The sequence below is a fragment of the Hemicordylus capensis genome, chromosome 3 (genome assembly GCF_027244095.1).
Source record: "Hemicordylus capensis ecotype Gifberg chromosome 3, rHemCap1.1.pri, whole genome shotgun sequence".
NCBI lineage: Eukaryota > Metazoa > Chordata > Lepidosauria > Squamata > Cordylidae > Hemicordylus > Hemicordylus capensis.
In genome coordinates, this window is record NC_069659.1 from 136,362,658 (window position 1) to 136,378,409 (window position 15,752).

The window sequence follows — 15,752 nt, forward strand, 5'->3', positions numbered from 1 at the left end:
CGCTTGTCTCTGTCACCCAGCCCTCAAGGGCAATGCCGTGAGTGCCGACGACTTGCCCAGGTGGAAGGGCATCCTGGTCGAGAAGGTTAGGGAGGAGGAGGCCGCTAGGGCCCGCAGAGACCAGGGTGTTGGTAGTGGTGCGGGGGCAGCCCTCGCGGCCCAACCCGCACCCAGCAGCAGCATGGGCGGCCAGCCGGCGTCAGCTTCCCCTTCCCCTCCCTCTTCCCAGTCCAGCAGCGCGGCATCCCAGGCGGCGCCATCGCAGCAGCCATTTGCTACCGACTCGAGATCCGCCCAGTGGTTTCAGCGGTTCTGCTATGGCGCCATGCCTGGTATGCGGGAGGCTCGACCTGCCAGGCCCCCCTCCAGTGCTGAGCAATGCGTTGCGCAGTACTTGGAGGAGCCTGTGGAGGGAGACGGCGTGGACTGCGCACAGTTCTGGGCGAACCGCCGCCAAGTCTGGCCGGACCTGGCGGTGGTGGCTGTGCGCCTCCTCTCCTGCCCCCCAACCAGTGTCCAGAGCGAGCGGGTGTTTTCACGTGCCGGGGACGTGGTGACACCCTCTCGCTCCCGCTTGGACCCTGGTCTGGTGGAGCAGCTGGTCTTCCTTAAGGTGAACCTCCCCCTGTTGGGCTACCCCAAGCTGCAGTTTGAGACGGGCGAGTGATTACCGTGGGTTGCCCCATGGTTGGTCACCTGCCTGGCTCGACCTCTGCTTATCCCTACCCTCCCCCCTTCCACCTCTAGCTGAGCTGACGTGACAGATGCTGAGCCGTGCCAGCCAGTCGCAGCGTGTAGTGTGCCCACACAGAGATGCAGTTGTAGTAGTAGTTGTAGTGCTGCGACTGGCCAGATGTTTACAATGCCCACGCCCACCTAAAAAGAAACCCAATGCTGACCAGCACAGGCCCTTTATCTATCCACCTGTCAGCATTTGGGGACCTGGCGTGGGCACGGCACACCCCCCCAAAGTAGCACAGCCCACGGAGTACTAGACTTAGCGGCAGCGGCGGGTATACGTTCAAAAATGCAGTGTAGATATGTAAATACTGTATGTAAATAAACATGTAAATAATTTTTTCTTTAAAAACCCCATGTCAAAATCAAGCCTCAAAATTATGCAAAAGAAAGAAAAAAAGGTGACAAAGGGAGAACAAAATGATGAATGCCAAATGAATTGATTTTATTGAAAATGTCACCAGAAATCATGTGTGGGGGGCTTGGTTTACATGGAGAAAATGATTGGGTGATTTTTTGAAATGAAACGAATGAATTATTATCATCTTATGTTCATCTTGATTGTGGTCACTGTTGATGTTGGCTGATGGCAAAAAACCCAAAACCATCAGAATAGCAATGAACTGGCTGCCAACACAACATATTGATTGATAACTGTGCAGGGGGGGAATTGGGTCTGTGTGTGTGTGTGTGTGGTGCAGGCTCAGTCTGTCTCTTCCTGTTGTGTGTCTGTCTGTCTGTCTGTCTGTGTGAATGGATGCCTAGCACTGTCTCTGTGTGTGGATGCTTTCTGTGTGTAGTGTGGTGTGTGTCTGTCTACATGTTTTTTTTCCTCCCCCCATGCCTCCCTCCATCCTTCCCCTCTCATCCTCTCCCCTTCCTCTTCACCACCTTCCATCCTCCCTCCCTTCCAGCCCACCACCGCCTCACCTGCCCCCAACCCCGGTCTGGCAGATGATGAGAGTCTGGTCTCTCCCACCGAAGCACACACGTGAGCACGTGTGTGCACAAATATGTGGCTGACCAACTCTGAGCCGGACCCTCCCCCCTTCAATCCCCTCTACATCCCTCTCCCCCTCCCCTTTCCTCCCCCCTGCCTCCCAGCCTCCCTCCCTGCCTCCCTCCCCCCTCCTAGCTAGCAGCGCACACATACACACACAAAACACCTGTGGTGGCAAACACCACCAGCACACATGCACTCACACTGGTGCCACCACCACCTCTGCCTTGGGCCTCTGTGTCCTTGAGCAGATATGTGGTGGTGGACCAGAGAAGCATTTCTTTCCAGCAAGGCAAAAGGCATGCACTCACTGCACACACACACACACACACACACAAAGAGGTGAAGACGAGAAGAGGCAACTTCTAGAACCAGCAGCAGCAGGTGAGTGTCGTGTAATTGTGTTGCTTCCCAAGGCCACTGCCCATGCTCAATGCTCAGTCTGCTGAAACTAAAGAACTAGCTACAATCACCCTTCCTCACATGCAGCTCAGCTCAGCTCAGCTCAGCTGCACAGCACACTGACTAACTAGACACTACAGCTGGTGGTAGAAAAAACAGAAGTCTAGATTCTAGAAGATGTCCTGGTGGATTTTAAACTTTCAAATCTGTGCTAGGATTGCCTTGCCTCCTCCTCCTCCTCCTGCCTGTAATTGTGCCCTCTCCCCTTGCAGTTGCGCCGTCGTGATGGGTTGGTGATGTGCGTGCGCCGTCTACTTAGCTCTCTCCTCCTCATGTTGGCTGGGCTTGCCAGGCACTGGCTGGCAGCAGCTGTTGGCTGTGTGCTAGGCTCAGGCTGTGGCGCGCGTGACTGGACTGGGAATGTTATTGTAGCGGCAACACTGGTTGTGGTGGTAGCAGTAGTAGCTGTTGTTGTTGCTGGGCTGGTGGCTGCTGGCCTGTGCTGACTCTGCGCACTTGGTCTGGTCTGGTCTGGTCATTGGGATGCAGATGTAGGGTGTGTGTGCATCATCCATGGGGAGCATCAGAGCAGAGCAGAGCAGGTTGGCTGGCTTCTGTCTGTCGGGCCTAGTCAGTGGCAGGCACTGAGTGAGGCGGTGGTTTCTTTGGGCATCACGTCACCCATCATGCAGAGCGGCAGGTCTGCTGCTCCGCCTCCTGCTTCTTCTCTGTGTGTGCTGCTCTTGTGCTTAGTGTGCTGCTCCGCTGCTGCTGCTGTGCTGGCAGGCAGCACAGCAGTGGCCTTTTTGTTAGATCAGAGAGTGGGTGTTGTCTCTCTGAGTGTCCTCCTCTTACTTGCTTGGATAGGAGTGGTGGTAGTAGGTAGGCATTAAGATGGACTGACTAGGTGTTACGTGTTAGGGCGCCCAGAGAGAGGGGCCAAAAAGATGGGGTGGCAATTGTTGGGTTGCTCCTAGTATTATTGGTGAATTTCTGAAGAAAATTTTTTTTTCCATTGGCTAGAATGGGGGTTCGGGGCTGCCCCAGACCCGCCTCTGTGGGGTGGCAGCACCACCACAGTGGGTCCGGGGCCATGGCAAAAATGCCCTCAGTCCCTCCCAGCAATCCCCGTAGAGATAGGAGTGATGGTTCTGTTGTTTTTCTGAGGTGTTCTGAGTGAGTGTGGATTCTGTGATAGCAAATGAGAGTGGATTCATGGTGTCTCATTGGAAATCTCATAAGCTATCATAGAATCTACACTCAGAATACCTCAGAAAAACAACAGAACCATCACTTTTCTTCAGAAATTCACCAATAATACTAGGAGCCACCAATTGCCTTAGGATTTTTGGGGTGGAGGACACCCATGGGTGGCTACCACCCACCCCAGCTTTTTTGCCCCTAAGGGCTCCACATTGTGAGTTATGGGCAAAAATTTATTTTTTGAAAAAAATTTGTAAAAAATCAGAGGAAGGTCCAATCGACTTGAAATTTGGGTGGCAGGTAGAACACAATGTCCCCTTCAAAACCAGCCACTTTTTGTGATCCGAACCAGTTCGGTTCGGATCCGAACCAGTTCGAAACCGAACCGGACCGGGGGGGTGGTCTGGCAAAACCAAAACCGAACCACCCCGGTCCGGTCCGGACCCGGTTCGGACCCGAACCGAACCGGGAGAACCGGTTTTATGCACATCCCTACTTCAGACCCCGTAACACCTCTGTATACCAAGGGGCCACTTTTAAAGCAGATCGGAAGGGACGCTTAGGAGCGACCATGTCTACTGGTGAGTGAGCGATCATGTCTACTGGGAACTCCCTGGTGAGTTCCCTATTCCAGGTTCCCACCAGGGCATCGTCAGAGTCGCTGGCAGGACCAACATCAAAACCCTCCAAGGCTTTTTGGAATCCTACTGGGTCTAACAGTCTTCTCGGGTGGACCATCTTAATAGGTCCTCCACCCCTGCAGGGCTGGGTTGTGGCTGTGAAACCAACCTTAAGCAGGTAGTGGTCCGTCCATGACAATGGGGAGACCACAGGATCCCCCACCCATGGAACACTGCCCTGATCCAAACAAAAGACCAAATCAAGTGTGTGGCCAGCAACATGAGTTCGTCCTGAAACTAATTGAGATAGGCCCATAGTTGTCATGGCCTCTATGAACTCCTGAGCCGCACCAGACAAGTCAGTCTCACAATGGATATTGAAGTCACCCAGAACCAAAGGTCTGGGTGACTCCAACACCAAAACACCAACTCCGAGACCAGCAGTGTGGATATATAGCAGTGTGGATAAAAACACAACCTGTAGTTACAATTAATAGAACTCCCCCCGCCCCGGACACAGAAACATACACACACACACTGAATTGCCCCAAATTATATCTGCAGATGCTCTTGCCCAGTGGGCATGCAGATAACATCTGATACATGATTATGAAACTGGAATCAATCAGAAATCAACCAAAGATCCACCTACAAGTGTGATCCTGTAGTCAGATGTCAATGGCAGAGTAGGGATGTCCACGGTTCCGACTCAAAATGGCCGCTTTTGAGTGTTCCAAACTTGGAAGAGAACACTCTTCAAATGAAGAGCCTATTCCGAACTTGGAACAGAATGGCCCGTTTTGAGACAGAACATTCTGAGCAACGGGGGAGCCATTTTTGAATCCAAAATGGCACTCTTCTGGCCTCTGTGCACACTTGATGGCCATTTGCATGTCAGTATCACAACACAAATGGCCACCATGCATGCACAGAAGCCAAAAGAGCGCCATTTTGGATTCCAAAATGTTGTTCAGAATGTTCTGGCACAGAACAGGGTCATTCCGTTGGGACAACATTCCACAGATTTAGCATTCTATTCTGAGCCTGGAACAGAACCCTAAATTTGTTTTGTGCATATCCCTATGCCAGAGAACCCATCAAAGTAGGGTTGCCAACTAGAGACTTTTATAGAGAACATGCAACTATTTTGAGGACCAAATTGCTTTTTTTTTCTTTTCTTTTTTTTGCATTAGGAGGAATAGAGACTATTTTGGGGACGAAACCACTTTTATTTTTGCTCATTTTGTTTTTTTGCTTGTGTGTTAGTGTGTGAAATTCCGGGGAGCAGCTGTGTTTGTTCTCTCAGAACACTTTGCTTCATGAGTAGCTTCTATTCCTCAGTCCCTTTCCCCTTCATACTGACCATCCATCCAATTTGGAAACCAGTATGAAGGTTCTGCTTCAGTGGCAGGTTGCAGAGCACGGATAGGTGGGCCCGACAGGTGCAGCTTGCTTCCTTCATGTGGTGGTGGTGGTGGTGGTTGCAATGCTAAGCTAGCAATTAACTAAGTTTACCCAGTTAGCAGTTAGCTAACTAACTTTACTCAATTAGTAGCTACCCCTGATAACTGAGTTTTTTAAAAGGCACCATTTAAAGTGGTGTATCTCTTCTGTTTATCATGGGAAAAGCAAATTGCCCTTTCCAATCCCAGCACTGCATTCTTTCAGTGGCTGCAGGGGTGGAGCCACCATTGCACAAACGGGTTCAAAGAACCTGGGCCACTATGCTCAGGGGCGTGGCCCACACCACAGCCACACACCCTGCATCTGACATCAGATGCAAGGAGTGTGGCATGCTCACAAATGGATCTATGCACCCCATTTTCAAGCACATTCCGGCCAGCACTGCATTTGCAGCAAGGCTGGGAGTGGCTCTCACTCCCGACTTCACCGCAAACGCAGCGCTGGCTCGAATATGCTTGAAAATGGTGTGTGCGGCTCTGTTTGAGAGCGTACCACTCCCCTTGCATCTGACATCAGATGCAGGGGGCGTGGCTTGGGGGGTGGCGGCAAGCAGAACCGGAGCACCCTGTGCTCCTGAGTGGCTGATGCTAGTGTTACCTTCCATTTCTTTTTAAATTGAGACCTTTGGGAACAGGTAAAGGTAAAGCTAAAGCTGTGCCATCAAGTCAGTGTTGACTCCTGGCGACCACAGAGCCCTGTGGTTTTCTTTGGTGGAATACAGGAAGGGTTTACCATCGCCATCTCCCGCATAGTAGGAGATGATGCCTTTCAGCATCTTCCTATATCCCATAGTCTGGGAAACATACCAGCGGGGATTCGAACCAGCAACCTCTTGCTCCCTAGGCAAGTTACTTCTTCACTGTGCCATTAGGTGGCTCTTTGGGGACAGGGGAGCATCTTAAAATTTATTTTTCTACGAAAACTACTGTGAAACCTTCTGTTGAGAAGTGGTCTATAAATGTTTGTCATTGTAGAGAATAGCAAGTGCATGGGAGACTATGCAAAGGCTGGCTCAGTAGCTAGGTGGCTACCCTGCCTTAATCCACAGAAATTGCTGTCCTGGCTAAGGAGAGCAGGCTTGGTGACGTGTGGGGAAGAGGTGTGTGTGGTAAACCTAACCAGGAGATGAATTTCTGGTTAAGCAACAGGGGCCTTGAGAGCTCTGCACCTAGACAGCAGATGGAGCAGACATACAGCTCACCTGGTCATCAGCTTCACTGTGAATAATTTGGATAATTCTCAAATCATCCAATTTTTATCAAAATATGCATACATAATACAAATAAACACATGAACATTTTATGCAAAGCAGAGACTTTTTTGAGACTTTTTTTTTTTTTTTGGAGAATAGCATCCTCTATTTCCACTTTTTTGGTGATGGATATTGACTTTTTCCCCACCATCTGGACCCAGCAGCCCTAAATCTGTGAAACTGGAAATAAGGTCAATTATTTCCAAGGTGAAACTGGAAATAAGGTCAGGGATGGGAGGCAATAAATGGTCGATCAGCCAAAGCAGAGAGGGACTGAAGACAATAAGTGGATGGCATGAAGGAAGGAGTGAGCACAAGAACAAGTCTGATCAGGGAGGAGAGAGTTCAGGTGTGTATAACTGTGAGTACCTCAGCATTCCCTTAGCTAATGTGGTTCACACATGCAGTAGCCAAAGGTCACTCTCCTGAGCCTCTTGAGAATTCTGAATATAATACGCTGAGGAAGGAATTGCTTACTGGATTTCTCTTGCTGTTGCTTAAAGTTGATTCCTTATCCATTACTCATAAACCCATGTGCCAAATGAGTGTAATCTTATAAATTACCTTGAATTATTATGTGTATTTATATTTGTTAATGAAGTCTGTTCATAATCTAATTGTTTCTTGTATTATTTGTGTTTATTTTACAGTATCATTCATGTGAAGTACCTATATTATGCCCGTGTCACTAATTCTAGATGATTTTTTTTAAAATCTACTCAATTATGAAAATAGCTTCCTGATCCCATTAAGCCCAGATAAAAAGATTAAGTGGCATTTTTGCTTTTTATTTGTGACAATACACATTAGGCACACCTATGATGAACTAATTACTTTCGTTAGATTTTTTTTCCCCTGTACAGAACAGGATTGTTAACCATGAATAAAAAGAGGTGCAGTAAGCAGAAACTGATAACACTGAAACATTGTGCTGTTTTTGTTGTCTATAAACACATTGGTGGTGGTCAGATCCCCACACATGCAGGGGTTTCTCATTGCTGGCTCTAGCAGTTGGAGCTCCATAAATGTAAATACTGTTTGCACTTACATAGTCAGATGTGGGGAAGCCCTGCTCAAAGGTGGATAGTCAGGTATACAGTATCATGGCTGAAGTCACACTTTCTGCTTTGGAATATATATACATTTGTTTCGTCCTTCCTTTGGTTGTTTGTTGTTTTTGTTTTGCTTTGTTGTTTTTGCACTAATCGTATTTCTATGCACAAGGAGCAGATGTGCATAGACGTGCATAAAGTCAAGCAACTTTGTAGCGGTAAACGGGACAGGGAAGAGGCCCTGTGCTCTTACAAGCACGCATCACAAGATAGCAGTGGAGGTAGAGGATAGTCAGCACTATACAGGCACATGGGTGCTGACTGGTGAGTGGAACCCAACACAGGCCACAAATGTTACTGACCTGTGTCCATGTTGCTCATGATTGGCTCCACCACTGCCTTGTGATACCTACCAGTCTGGGCAAGCGTATCTTCAGTCAAAGCTGAACCCATCAAAACTTTACTGTTTGGTCTCCTCAACCTTAAGCAGTGCTGCACTTTCTATGGATTTGCTTATATGTGTGCACTTCAATATACTGTATATATCCATGTGCATACATCTACATCAATGGCATACATCTACATCCATTTTGTTTTAAAAGTGAACTACACATATACACTCACACAGATAAAATGACTGAGGTCAAACCAAAAAAAAAAAGAGGGGCAGAAAGAAAAAAGAAAGATAGACCAGCCTCTTCTACATGAAATGCAAGATCAGAAATGCACACAAGTGGGCAACGGATGCTAAATAATTAATCAATAGCAGCCATGTGGCAGTTTGAAATGTAAATGTGATGGATGAAGGTGTGATGCTTGTCATCAAGCAGAAAATGATGTGACTGGAATGGATAACCTGCTGTACCTGCTGACTGGCAAAAGCTTGGACACAAAGATAAAACAAAGCCATCAGATAGCATCCCCAGCAACCCCTAATACCTATCTTTGACCTACGGTTTGCTTTCATGTCCCTGTCCCAGAGGAGATGTTTTTAAAAAATGATGAAGTGAGATCTTGGGGTGGAGAAAGAGAGAACATCATCTAAAGAAATGTTACCTGACAAGGCTGCAGGCTACATACTTGATATACCCTCCATTTCTTTGTCTTCTCTTTTCTTTTTTCCTTTCCTTCTTTTTTTTAAATTGAACATTTTTTTCCTTTCCTTTCTTTCCAAATTCTCTAGAGTCATTTCTGCAAATGGTTCTGTGACTCAGAAACTGACAACAGCTACTTGCAAAAGAATAAAGCAGGAAGATGACAATCCAGAGTGCGAGCAGGTGAGAAAGACACCTTTTACTTATCAAACTCGGCTATCAGCAATGCTCTTTTTATTCGCCATGCTAGAAATAGAGCTGAACTAACTAGGCATTGATCCAAATTCTGTACTGCAGAGATGTGGCGCTAAGGCTCAGCTTCTCTCTCTCTCTCTCTCTCTCTCACACACACACACACACACACACACACACACACACACACACACACACCCAAACAGCTTAGAAGAAAGTATCATGGAAGTCCATGGAAGTAACTGTCTGGTCCAAGGCAGAAAGAGAGCCCCTTCTCTGACTCCATACTGGGAAGTTATGTTATCTCTGAAGGATAATTGTTTCGCTGAAGGAGGTCAGCAGCTGGAGCTGGGGACTTGAGATGGAAAAACCAAAGCCTCATGATCAGTGTCCACTGCTCATAATTCTATTGACAAGGCAAGGACAGAAGGCCAGACACCTAATGTGCATACCAGACTAGGTCAATCCAAAGGTTTAATTTTGCTTGCTAATTGTAGCTAATTGTAGCAATGTTTTATACCACAGTTCCTTTCAGTGCCCAAAGGGCTTTGAGGCTTGTGCACACCAAGTTTCAGGTCGCTTACACTAGATCTTAGCCTCAGGCCATGAGGTTCATGGTTCAAACCTTAAACTTCCTTACACTCACTTCCAAACAATTAGGACTGGGGGATGACAGGGATTCTGAACATCAGCTAGTTGACCACTGGTCGTCTTTTCAATTAATAACTCACTTTTAATTAATAACCCCTGGAGTTACAGAAGATAGCCAGTCAACTTAATATGGCTTACTAGTTAGCTTCTAGGGCTAGGGCCTTGAGTGGGACCTCAAGTACATCACAGGTAATTACATTTCTGGCCACTGCATCTAGACTCCCCCAAACCTATCCCCAAAACAAGCAGCTTTCTCCACTTACTGAATTAGGATCAAGGCATAAATGTGAGGGTCAAGGCATGAATGTGAGATGAGATAAGCCATGGGCAGAATATGCCCAGACCATTCACATAAGTACTGTAAATGACTAGCAGATTTATTTATGACACCATGACAGGTGTGTGTCTGTGTCTGTGTGTCTGTGTGTGTAAGGCAAATAGTGGCCCATATTCTCCATAGCTTTATAAGGGCAGAACAAGAGCTTCATCCTCACATGAAGGCAGAACACAGTCTGTGCTGCAGGTTTGGCTCAGAGCCCAGCACATGAGTAGGAGGAAGCAATGTTTGCTTATTTACCTGCAAAAGCCTTTCACTGTCAGAAATACATCCCTGAGGGCTATGTGACCCTCAGGGACATATTCCTGGACTTCTGCAGGGAGAGGAGAAAAGTAAAAATTGCTTCCCCTTCCCCTCCTGCTACCCACACACTGGGCTGCAAGGCAAGCCTGAATCACAGTTAATGTCATGGCTCCATGCAATGGCAGATCTCTTTCCCGCCCTCATAAAGCTGAGGTAAATATGAGCCAGTGTTTCCAACAAATAAACTTATCTATGACCAATGTTATCCTTTTTACCAGGTTTCATCACTAGCATATTTCACTCCTTCTTCCTCCCCCAACTGCCTACCACAACTGTCCGGCACCCTCATCCTTCCAATTTTCACTCAATATTACTCTACCAAACATTCCACCTCACTCTCCCACTGTCCCTCAGCCTTGCTCTCTCATGCATCCTTCTGTTGCACTATCTTTTAAGACTGTATTAGAAGTCTACCATTTTATAATTATTTTTTCTAATTCTATAGTTCTTAAGACTTTATAATGTTATCATTCTCTTCCTAACAGCTGTCCCATATACTTGCTGAACAAATGTAATTTGGAGATCTCACAGAACCTATTTCCAATTAAATGCTACAAATTGCATACTTATGCAGCCAAGGAATCTGTGTCAGAAGAGAAGGGATAGATAAGAACATATATTTTGTATAAGGGGAATGTTTGGAGACAAGCTACGTGGCTGATTCTTGTGAACAAGCGTTGTGTGTGATCAGGTCAATTATTGTATGCTTTGTTGAAATTTTCACGGCATGCTTGTGCAGCTATGCAAGTTCATATCTACACTACTGGCTCTGTCAGTCAACAGCCTGTTATAGCAGCAGCTGCCTTTTCATGGGGCTATTCCCTGTCCAAATTGAATGGTTTGTCCTTGGGCACATTCAAGATTAACTTGCAAAAGGGAGGGGCTATCATTCAGTGGCAATGCACCTTCTTTACATGCAGAAGATCCTAGATTCAATCCCTGACATCTCCAGGTAAAAGGATTGAATTGCAGGTGATGGGAAAAACATTCTGGAAAGCTTTATTAGTCAAAACAAACCATACCAGGCTAGATAGGCCAATGGTTTCACTCAGTATGAGCCTCAAGGGGGGGGGAAGAAGTATGTTGTATAATTATTTCCACCTTGTCACAATATGATCAACATAGGGTGATACCTTTTTAAAAGCAGCTTCCATTTTCAAAGTGTTTTGTGCCTTAGGATTGCATGCCCCATACACAGACTCACTTTACTGTAGTTTTTAAACATTACAGTTTCCCTTGCCTAACCAGTCAATTCAGGCTTCTAAGGCAGTTGTAAGTCAAAGCCACAAAGGGATGAAACAGGGGGGCAATAACTTGTCATATTTGTTGCCATACTAGTCGCTCGCTGTTGATAACCAGGTGGCCAGGTGCTCTTTAGGAATAATCATCATTTGCAACCTGATTGGAGAGTTGGTCTTGTGGTAGCAAGCATAACTTGTCCCCTTAGCTAAGCAGGGTCTGCCCTGGTTGCATATGAAAGGGAGACTAGAGAAGTGTGAGCACTGCAAGATATTCCCCTCAGGGGATGGAGCCGCTCTGGAAAGAGCAGAAGGTTCCAAGTTCCCTCCCTGGCTTCTCCAAGATAGGGCTGAGAGAGATTCCTGCCTGCAACCTTGGCAAAGCTGCTGCCAGTCTTTGAATACAATACTGAGCTAGATAGACCAATGGTCTGACTCAGTATTTGGCAGCTTCCTATGTTCTAAATGGCAGACAAAAATGGGGAGAAGAACTCCCAAGGTACTGGTAGATTTACTCAATGATTGTATTGTTATACTTTCATAAAATTAGTGTTGCCTTACACATTGTCTTCTGTTTGTTGATCCTGTGTCATCCTCTCTCTTGCTTCTTTCTAAATGGCACCTGTGCTGTGCCCATTGAAAGGCGGTATGTCACAAGCCGATTTTGCACAGCATTAGAAATGCTCACATTGTGGGGAGAGCAGTGATTGAATTTGCTCACTGAGGGTTACTTCTAGGTCCACATAGAATTAGGCTGTATGGTATTTTACTGTATATTTTTGGGTCCTTTGATTTCAAAGAGACTGGGCTATGTGGATGCCTCACTTTCACTGGAAGCATCCTTGAGCCATTTGCCCTTTCTTGGCTCCATCAGCGTTGGTGACTTCACAAGTTTCATGGCATTGTTTATGACTGGGAATAAATACTGGGAATAAACTTTTACCCATTGGTGATGTCATGAGTCATATTTTATTTGAATATTTGTGTCAAATTGTCAATACTCTTATAAAATACTCTCTAAATCCAAAGAAAGGTCTCCTGTTGCAAAATATATTGGGCTGATTGTAGACAGAAAGATTTTTTTTTAAGGTACCAAAGTATGCACATGTGACTTTCTATTTCATATAATGTCAAAGTAAGACCCCTTTGCCCTTTTATTTCACTCCCTACAATTTGGATTTTAAAAAATAAAGAAAAAAATAAACTGTTATATGATTATTATTTTTACCATTAGAAGTATAATCATCACTTTTGTATTTTGACATTTAATTCCTCTCAACAAAATACATGATAGGAATAAAAAGTCAAAACCTTTCATGTGTTTGATGTGCAGGTTCCTCCCATGTATTTCAATGAAATAAAATTAGAGCAGCAACACAGCAGAGAAAACATAAAATGAAGCCATTTTTGCAGCAATATATGGTCCCAAACCCAGTGAGAATGATCAACTCTATTGTTTATCCTAAACAAAATTAAATGTGAAGGACATTTAAAATGTGTGCTTCAGCTGGATTTAAACCTCTGATAACAAGACTCAATTCTCTAACAGACCATGAACTTGCTGACCACATTACTCAATCTCAGCCTCAGTTTCCCATTTGTAAAACTGGGGGAAACACCAGTTACAAAATTCCACAATGACACTGTAAAGCGTCTTACACATTGGCATGTGTCATCAAAATTATTAACTGCCAATTAAGTCATGGAGTCAAATTATTGAACTGAACTGGAAAAATACATTTAAGCAGGAGGCTTTGGGGTGGAGGTAAGCATTAAGTTGAATATAATTCAGGATTATCTTAGAAGGTGACAAGGCAAATGTGGATGGGTTGATGTTTCTTGTGAACATCCAAACTGCTGAGGAAGGGACATTACACTTCGTACACAAGGCAAACACAAAATGTAGCATATAAAGCAGCCCTTAGATACTTTGAAAAGTGTCCCTTTTCTTCTTCCTCATGCCTATCTTTTATAAATCCTTCTAGAGTTCTGTCATTGTACCTACATTCATCCCGAGTATGCATTCCAACATTATGTTTTTAATGCCATAATCAAGGGCAAACATATTTAGAATATAAACAGAAATACACAGATGTAGCTTCAACCTGAGACACTAAAGAGAGGTTTGGATCAGAACTATTCTCAGACTGCGCACCTGTGCCTTCTAAGGCAGTGTATCTCCATCCAAGACAGCTAGATCAAAGTTGTCTTCTGAGTTGCAACCCCACACAATCATGCCAGAGAGAGAGAGAGAGAGAGAGAGGTTGGCCAGGCAGCTGGCCAGAGGGGGAAAAACATTGGAGGGGGGAGGGCTGAGAACAAGGGGCCAAGAACTAGGGGTGCAGATGCTCTGTGCCCAGCCCAGATAGTTATTATTATTGCTTTAAAGAACATGCATCACTTTAAGTGGCGCAGTGGGGAAATGCCTGACTAACAAGCAGAAGGTTGCCGGTTCAAATTCCCGCTGGTACTATATCGGGCAGCAGTGATATAGGAAGATGCTGAAAAGCATCATCTCATACTGCGCAGGAGGAGGCAATGGAAAACGCCTCCTGTAGTCTACCAAAGAAAACCACAGGGCTCTGTGGGTGCCAGGAGTCTAAATCAACTTGACGGCACACTTTACTTTAAAGAACATGCAAATCAAGACACATAAAGACTTCACTGCTCAATTTGATCAGTCACAGAATGTTTCACAGGTATAATGGAGAAATTCCCAAGCACAAAGAGATCAGATAACATAAATCTGCTGCACAGGTGTAGTTCCATATATGAGTTGGAACCTTTGCAGAGCTTTGAACCATGTATTAAATACATGCAGAATTCCCTAATATACATTTTCTTCAAAAGAGAACTTTACTGGGTATGATGCACTATGCATTGTCTACAACAGGAAGGGACTGACTTCAGGGATGTCTTAACTGTACTTTAATATACCTATGCCTTGACTGTTAAGATATCCTTTATTGGTCCAGCACATTTCAGCCAAAAAGGTCTTCCTCAGGGACAACTACTTACTTGAAAACCTTACAAGTGATTTTCTCTGATAAAAATGCCCTTCACTGGCTTGAATCTAACTGCTAGGAAGACGACTGGCGATTAGGTGGGCTGCAGTCTCCCTTCTGCCCACCTCTGCACTAGAATGGAAAGAGGTCCTTCACACAATCAAAAACTGTGCTCTGCCTGGGTTTGGGAGCTGCGTGTGCTCCCAATTTTCGACTGTGTGGAAGCAAAGTAGGAGGGAAACTGAGTAGCTTTTCCTCCTACCTTGCTTCCACACTATCACTTCTACTCAGCTTTTCTTCCTACCTTGCTTCCATACAACCAAAAATTGGGAGCACACACAGCTCTCAAACCCGGGTAGAACACAGTTTTTGATTGTATGAATGACTTCAAAGAATAGCAAAACCTGCTGCAGAATTTATAAATTAATTTCTGCTTATGTGACAGAAACAATCTGCAGAAATAAGTGCTACAATGTTTTCAGAGAAATTCTTCCTTCCTTTTGAAGGCTTTTAATCTGCTTTTAATTGGTTTTTTAATTTTAGTTATGTGGGGTGTGTGCGTGTGTGTGTGTGTGTGTGAAATGGTGTGTGTGTTTTAAACCACCCTGAGTCACTTTAGGAAGGGTGGTATATAAATAAAATAAAATAATTTATCATCATTGTACAGATTTGAACATGGCATAGGCAATATTCAACGGCTACTAGTTGGAGGACTATAGGCCACCTCCAGCCTCAAAGGCAGGATGCCTCTGAGTACCAGTTGCAGGGGAGTAACAGCAGGAGGGAGGGCATGCCCTCAATTCCTGCCTGTAGGCTTCCAGTGGCATCTGGTGGTGCACTGTGCGAAATAGGATGCTGGACTAGATGGGCCTTGGGCCTGATCCAGCAGGGCTGTTCTTATGTTCTTATGTAATATTCTCCCTGATATCCTAGAGCATCCATGTCTTACCCAATATTAGAACATTATATGTTTGGCAGACACGTTTCCTGTCATCCCTCCTACCCTATCCGTTAACTCTTGACTTCATCTCTGCTGAAAGAAGACCATGTCCCTCAGTAGGAACAGCAACACAGACTTCACTGAGGAAGAAGTAGCGTGACTATTCTAGATCTTCCTTTGGAATCTAGAATACTGACCAAACAGGAAAGCTAGTCAAGGCAGCAGTCTATCAAATCACTCATAGTACTGCCACACAGTTTT